Genomic DNA, 8,459 nt, shown 5'->3' with positions numbered 1-8,459 from the left:
AAAGAAAAAAAGATATCATTTCGAAAATTATACATCGCATGCACGAATATCACTTAAGTCTTGCTTGGATATAACTTTTATTGTTATTGATTTTGTATTATTTTTTTTTTCCCTTGAGAAATGTTATCATTTTTATTTTTGAATTAATTGATCGTCGTGAGAGCGTTTAAATAATAAGAATGAAATAATAACGCCTCGACGGTTCGGAAATCCGTTCGAATGTAATTTCATGCGCATAAACATTCGCCGTCCAATTATCCGGAAATGCAATTTCCACAAGCAGGGTAAACTACACTTCTCTCTCTCTCTCTCTCTTTATATATATATATATATATATATATATATCTTTCTCTTTCTGTCTTTCTTCTTGTCATGTATCCTCTCGTTTTCTCTTCTCATTTCACCAATCTTCTTTCTTTTTATTTCTTCTCTCCTCTCGTTAAACCGCATTGAATCGGAAAGATTTCGGTGAAATAGGCTCTGCTAATATCTGCTATCTTTCCATTTATACTCTACTATCTCGATAGAGAACCAATAAAAAAGGACCTACAAACTACCCCTTCTAAATAAATAAAGATATTTGCCCGATAGAGGTCTATCTATTCTCATTGAAAATTGTATTATTTTCTTTCGAAAGGATCTATCGAGAAAATTTCTTAACATTTCCATTTTTCCTTTTTTCTTTTCTCTGTTAGAAGAGCTTGAATTGTCACTAATAATGATTAAAAATTATTATGGAAATGAAAAAATAATAAATAAGTAAAACAAAAAAGGAAAGATCATTATCGGAATTTTTTGTTCACGAAACTTGATTTTAACGCATTATAATGATATATCAAAGAAATCCTACTTGATGTTTATTTTTAAATATCATTGATCTTCGTGGATCGTTTACCAGTAGAATATCACGAAGTTAATTTAACAGATTCATCCAATTACGAGATAAGAGTACGATTCGTCGCCCTTTGATCGAGATTTTATTGTTGGAGAAAGGAAATACTAGAACGAATAATCCACTCTAGGAAGTGACGTGTACGAAATTCGTCGTGGTATTCGAATAACGAAGAGAAACTCTCTTTCTCTCTTTGAATTCTAGATTCTCGATTCGCAGTGTAGAGAAGAGACACTCGTGTTAGCCTTTCAATCAAGGTAATTGCCGTTCGATCAAGTTCGAACCTGAGCCGATCCTGTCCAACGACAGCTTCCCTGACCGAGTTCGTGTTCCTCGAAATTGGAAAGCTCGTGAGCTTTCGCACTGGAACACCGATCCCGATCACAGAGTATTTACACGGATCGATTGCCCATGCGAAATTAACCCTCCTCTTTCCATTTTCGTCTTCCAATTCCTTAACTACAACCTATAAAAAACAAACACTTCGAAATCGACTCGAAGAAAAAAGAAATAATAATAATAATAATAATAATAATAATAATAATAATAATAATAATAATAATAATAATAATAATAATAATAATAAATTAGATAAATTGTTCCTTTTCTTTCTTTCTTTCTTTTTTCAAATTCTTTCTTTTTTAATTTTTTAATCTGAAATTGATTCGTTACTTAATGTTGCCTGTAGAAAAAGTAAGGATCTATCGTATATGATGTAATCGAGGAGATATAAAATAACAATAATAGAGATATAAAAAGAAAATTAATTTAAAAAAAAAAGAGAGAGAGAGAGAGAGAGAGAAATGAAAAAAGAAAGAATAAAGTAACAGTAGATAATATTCATTCGAATCGAATTTATTTTCGTTAGATTTATTGCGAAAAATGAACAAAGGAAGTGTAAACGTAATCTGGATGATTATTAACAAATTAAATAAATTTTTATATCGACGATTATTCGTGTGTAATTTACGCTAGTCGGTATATGTTAAACGCAACGTTCGAACGCATTGGCACATTTCGATATATAGAATAAAAAAAAAAAAAGAAAAAAAAATGTTACATATAATTTGCAGAACATTTTTTAATCTACAACGAAAATTTCCACGATATATCAAAAAAGTAACCCGAATATTATTCACGATTTCAAAAATAAAAAATATTTTTACGAGTGGAAGTCGTGTTTACGATGTTTCGTTTCTGTTTTTTTCCTTTTCCTTTTTTTTCTCCCCCAAGCAAGTTTATTTCCATTGCCAATATTTTATCTTCATTTTTTTTTTTTAAATTGCGAGATACATACCTATATAGAATTGAGTTATTGTTCTTAGACTTGAATATCTCGAATATTTTATTATTGTTTTTCATGTGACTGATAAAACGATAGTATTCAAATATTGTTTCAGTTTCTAGCAAGATAATGATTCAAAACATCGTGCTCATAATGTTCGTTTGTGATTTTTTCATCATTGTCCATTATCGAAACACCTCTTCAGTCACAAAATTTGAATGTAATTGAACATTTGTGAGCAAATTGATAAATTATTCCGATCAATGTCGAATCGAGTGAAAACTATCAAGACAAACCAAGGACTATCATTTAAATATCAACTAAATATTAGGATAAAACAAAAATAACATAAAACACACGTTCTTACATACATAAGAATCATTAACTATTCTCCGAATTCTAATTCGAGATCAATTTCTGTTAATTTTAAGACTTTGTTTTTTCTCATTACTGCTCTTTTATTTTTTTTTTTCATTACTGTTCAACGCAAACGAATTTCCTCTTTTTTTTTTTTCACTTAATAGATTCTCATGTTTAATAAAAATTATACTCAATCGTTCGTTATAATTCCTCCTCTATATATCTCTTATCTGAAAAAAAAAAAAAAGAAAACACACACACACACACAAATAAATGTCCGAGTTTTACTTTGCGTCACTTCTATGTATAAAATCGATTTAATACGAATTGTTATTAAGTTATTGTTATTAGACTTGGATATTTTATTTTATATCGAATATTTTATTATTGTTTTTCGATGATAAAAATGAAAAAAGTATATCTCGAATGTCCACGTGCGCGTAATAGACGAACGGGATCATCTCTTGGTGGCGCGCGGGTTCGGTGGCGGCGGATTATATTATCGGCACATGCGCCCTGCTTTTCTCTGTATCTTTCCTTGCGTCGTTGGAAAAGCTGATATAGCCGGCGGCATGTCAAAACCATTCCTCTCGAGTCATGATGCGAATAGTACGGCGCGTTTCGCCATCGCGTTCGGTCGCGGACGTGTCCTGTACCGTTTCTTATTTCTCTTTAATTGCCACGTACGAATGATCGTTAAACGAATCAACGAGTTTCGTTTTATAAATATACGTCTAAACGTATATCCGTTCGCGTACGTCTCTCTATTTTTTTTTCTAAACGTTTACGTTTCACAACAAATTCTAATAATTTTGGAAGTTCTCGACAATTTCGGAGATCATATCGAGAACGAACCGAGAATTCATTCGTTCTTTCTTTTTCTTTTTATTTTTCTTTTTTTTTTTTTTCTTTTTCCTTTTTCTTTTCTTTTCTTTTCTTTTTTCATACACACGCGTATTTATGTTTGCGCATCGTGTATTTCTAAGCTATCACTTTCGTATCGAACGTTAAAATAATTTTTCGAGGTATGAATTTTTTGTTTGTGAATTTTTTAAATTTCGAAAGGATTTTACGATCGATAAGACAGTGTTTTATTTAAGGAGTATTGAATTATTGCTGGAGGAAGGACATCGTGTGTTTTCTTTTCTTTTCTTTTTAAGATCGTTCTATTTATTTATTTTTTCTTTTCTTTTTTTTTTTCTTTTTTGTTTTTGGTTTAGGATCCATCACATTACTTGGACACATAAACGTGCTACAGGTAATTGCTTCTCTTCTTATAGCGAACTACTTCATTGAACTTTTGGTATTAGCGTTCATGTTTTTTTAGAAGAGATTCGGGATGTTGAGAAAAGTTGGTTGGTTAAAGACGAGAGTTTTGAATATATAACGGGAGAATATCGTCTCGTAAAGACTTTGATATTACACACTAATGACGCTGAAACAATTTAAATGAACGAGATGACTCAACGTTTACGAAGATCAAATTACTCTTTGTTTTTATTCCTTCACACACATACACATACACACATTATCTATGATACATACAAAAAGCAAAGATAAGAAGACAATTATTTAAAAAAAAAAAGCAAACAAGTTTTTCTTGACAATATTAGATTATTCTTCTTCAATCATATAAAAGATTCGATTTATATAATTTTGAATTAGACGATACATTCGATTGAAAATATAACAAAGGGTATAAATCAATTTGAAAAATTTGTAGGGAATACATACGTAGTTTCTAATTTAATATTTCAATTGGCGTCATCAAGATTGATAAAATTGTTGAAGGAGAGATTTTGGAAACGATGAAGTATATATATATATATATATATATATATATATATATATATATAATATATGTATGTGAAAAAAATACGCTTACACATACGCGTAGGAAATTAATTTGGAGTTTATAGCGAGAGAGTACTAAAATACGTATCCAGAACCAGCTCTGTATGTCTGTCTGGTTTGTCTGTCTGTTTGTCTGTCTGGTTTGTCTATCTGTCTGTATATATGTCTGTCCATTCGTGTCTCTATCTCTCTTCCACTCTCTCTTTGTTTCTCTTGTCCTCTCCCTTTCTCTCGTAGGATATGTATGAGACTGAATATTCCCAATAAAACGAAAAACAATATTTCGTATCCCCGATTTTGGTGGCTTCCGAATTTTTATCCCAGTACGTTATATTCCTACGTATGTGTGTATGTTAAAACGTTTATTTATTTACAAGAGCAACTCTTGTTTCGTCAATTGGAATTAAAATTTAAACAAATAGATCTTTATGTTTTTCGTTCAACATACACACATGTATATATATATATATATATATAAACTTTAAAAAAATTATATATATATATAAATTATTGTTATTACGATGTCTCCGTAGTATCTGAAAACAAAATTCTTAAGTTTAATAATTAAAGTCGCTTTAAATTAAAACAAATAAAATGAAACAGAAAAGTTATTCGAATATCTTTCATGATTCATCGAATTTTTTAAAAGAAGAAAGCATACCTAATATATTACATTTTCTTTATATCGTTTGACTGAATCACACGAGCTGGAGGATATCGGAATGACGAGAGAAACGCCCTGACAAAAAATAATAGAAAGAAAGTAAAACGTGGCTCGGCGTCGGTAATAATTTCAAACACGACGAATACGAACGTATAAAAGAGGAAAACCCGAGAGGGCGAATAGAAAAATTTTGCGCTTACGGCGAAAATAGTGTACAGTAGAAAAGCGCGGGCGATTTAAACCCGTTTCTCTGACGTGACAAAAGAGAAAAATGGAGGGTGGGAGATACAGAGATAGATACAAAGAGAGAGAGAGATAGAGAGAGAGAGAGAGAAAGAGAAAGAGAAAGAGAAAGAGAAGCAGACAAAGAGTAAGACGAAATAAAAACGTCGAGTAGCTTAGCCACTCTTCTACCTTCGATTCGTTCTATCTGTATCCTCTCTCTCTCTCTCTCTCTCTCTCTCTCTCTCTCTCTCTCTTTTTCTTTTTATCTGTCTCCCTTTCTCGTAGAGACTAAAAACGAGCTCTAAGCTCTTTAAAACTCTCCGGCGCCTACTGGAAAATCGGGTTTACACCGGCTCGACTGCCACGTACGAGCTTCGTTCAAAGTTTCCACGGCGTTTCCGTCCGGAAAAGGGCCACCCTTTCTCTCTCTCTCTCTCTCTCTCTCTCTCTCTCTCTCTCTCTCTCTCTCTCTCGCTCTCGCTCTCTGTATTTCTCTTCTTTCTCTTTTCGTTTCACCAACCATGTCTCATCCCTGCACGCGAGATATTTCTCTCGTTCTTTCTCGTGAATATTTCTTTTTTTCCTTCTTTTTTCTTTTTCTTCTTCTTCTTTTTTCTTTCTTTTTTCTTCCTTTTTCTTTCTTTTTCTTTCCTTCCCTTTTTTTTCTTTTTTTTTTTTCTTATTTTTCATTTTTTTTTTGTTTTAATACCTCTCTTTGTCTCTCCAACTCGTTTCACAGACTCTCTTCACACCCTTCAACCAACTTTCCCTTCTCGCCTATTGCTATTACCGTTTCGTGAAACCACCCTTTAAAAGTACCATCTCTTTCGTCTCTTATCTTTTCAAAGCGATCGAGGGTAAGAAAGAATTGTTGAAGAGATGATACGTGCTATTTTAATTGCGACGATCAAATTTTCATTATAAAAATCATTCATTCTCTTGCAAATTTTCTTAACGTGGCTGATGATAATTTTTATCTGTAATATCTATCTTTAATTATGAATAATTTTAATTGAAATACTTTCGTAAATCAGATTAATTTTATCAGGGTGATTTGAACACGGGAAAAGCTTCTCTCTACGTTTTCTAATAAATCTATGTCATCGTGTTACTCGATGATTTTTGTTTAATATATACGAGTTTTATCGTATAAATGACAAAATTATTACGATATTAATTTAAAACAATTGTTTCATCCAATTTAAGTATGGTTTTTTTTCATTTTACTTTCCTCTTCAATTTTTAATCTATTTTTTTTTTTTTTTTTTTTTTTTTTTTTTTTTTTTTTCTTTCAAAACTGTTACGAGAAAGAAGAGACAGAGAGAAAAGAGAAATGGTCGTTGATAGAATGAAGATACCTATTCATGCTTTTAATTACGATCGATGGAGTACTTTTAATTGCACCAATAAACTTTTCATCGAAAGATCAGATATCTGTAAATGAAAATCATCTTTGTCATTGTCTATCGTTATTCTCATCGATTAATATCACACATAGATTTACATGTATACATCTTGGTGTATATATGTATATAAATATACAGACTTTAGCATTTACAAAATAATGCTCACGATGTGTGACGATTATATTCTCCATTATCAGCGAAATAATTATAAAGTTCAAACAATGGAGTGCCTGGGTTCTCTTCGAGAGCAAAATATAGATTTCAACAAACAGTAACCTAACGAACGATCGTTTAATTCGAGGTTAATCGAGGGAATCGCCGTTATCAGATGCAAACATTCGCTTACGTGGCCAAACGTGTGAATTTATTTCTCTCGGCTAATTCGACGAGAAGACTGAGCGGGAATGGGGGCCTTCGTTGCATTTGAATTGTCAAGCGTAAATTAGAATGAAATCAAATGCATTCGCATTACTAATATACTAATACTCGTGGAAATAATCATGAAAATGGCGCAATTGTAAATTAAATATTTGTTAATTAATTTCTGTTACTAATGTCTAATAATGTATAGGAGATCGTGTTAAACGTAATTATGAAACAATTATTATTTTCTTTCCAAAGTATTCATTAGTTTAATTATTCTATTTTTTATTTATTTATTTATATATATATATATAATATATACAATATTTTGTATACTATATATAAATTCTGCTTGAAATAATAATTTACTTGAAATATCTGGCTCGACGGTATTACGAACATAAATTCGGAAAGGTCGTCGAATCAAAGAAAGATGATCTTTATAAAAGTATCTTAAATATAAGTTCCTTACAAAACTTTATTTCCATTGATTATTTCGTACGATTATAATTATCGTAAATAATCTTTTCTTTTTTCAGGTACTCCAAATGTTGATTAGCGGCCAATCCAAACGTGAGAAGTTGTATGATCATCAACGTTTGGAACGATAAAAATTGAAAAAGAAATTAATGGAATGAATTCGTCTAGTGCCTGGTCGTCCATTGATGGCATAGAAACACATCCTCTTTTCACCCTTCATTCATATTCCCTCTTTCATCTTTATCGAGAGAGGAGGGCGAATCTATCGAGTGAGTCCCTATAAAGCACCCTCGACTCTATCGTCTTTCATCGTCCTCGTCATCGTCATCATCATCGACGTCGTCACCATCGTCGTCACTATCGTCCTTGGACAAAAGAGCTACGTCAAGAACAGAAGGCTCAGCTTTGCTGAATCGTTGCTCTCCTCGCCTAAAAGAAACCAGACGAGAGCATCCATCGACACTGCCCTCTTCGTTGTTACATCGCTTTGTTCTCTTCCTTCTTTCGTCCTCATTCATCTCAACTTCCTTTTTATTACTTTCTAAAATCAAGAGAAGAGAGATAATTACGCATCGAAAATCAATTTCATCCGGAACACTAAAACCGGCCGCATCAAATTTCGATCGGCGAAACGAGCGATTTTTCAGGTGAATATAAAACAAATTTTGTTTATCTTATTTTCTATTTGATTCGTTTTTTTTTTATTCTTTATTTATTTTATCCGATTGAAACTTACATTGTGTGTATATATATATATATACGTTGGTATATATGCATCGTAAATATGTAGGTTGCATGAAAAAATCGTGAACAATAAAACAACGACAAGCGATGATTAGGTTCCGGTTTAACATCGTAGAAAAAAAAGTTATTTCTTGGAAATTTTCTTTTTATAACTAAATATGCAATACAGTATTTTATTATATATTA

General features: G+C 31.6%; 1 protein-coding gene across 2 annotated transcripts in view; it reads left to right on the top strand.

Moving 5' to 3' along the window:
- Positions 1–8,459, top strand: part of LOC122629504 (alpha-mannosidase 2) — a 188,539-nt gene that overhangs the window by 70,390 nt on the left and 109,690 nt on the right. The window contains exons 1-3 of one of the 2 annotated variants that reach the window (XM_043812992.1): positions 3,174–3,291; positions 3,758–3,795; positions 7,589–8,176. The gene's annotated coding sequence lies outside the window, so the exon portion shown is untranslated. Of the gene's footprint in view, positions 1–3,173; positions 3,292–3,757; positions 3,796–7,588; positions 8,177–8,459 lie in introns of those variants that run through there. The other variant, XM_043812991.1, reaches the window with a different exon arrangement.

Source organism: Vespula pensylvanica, chromosome 5 (genome assembly GCF_014466175.1).
Source record: "Vespula pensylvanica isolate Volc-1 chromosome 5, ASM1446617v1, whole genome shotgun sequence".
Classification (NCBI taxonomy): Eukaryota; Metazoa; Arthropoda; class Insecta; order Hymenoptera; family Vespidae; genus Vespula; species Vespula pensylvanica.
Note: the sequence above shows the minus strand (reverse complement) of the source record. Positions and strands in the feature narration are given on the sequence as shown.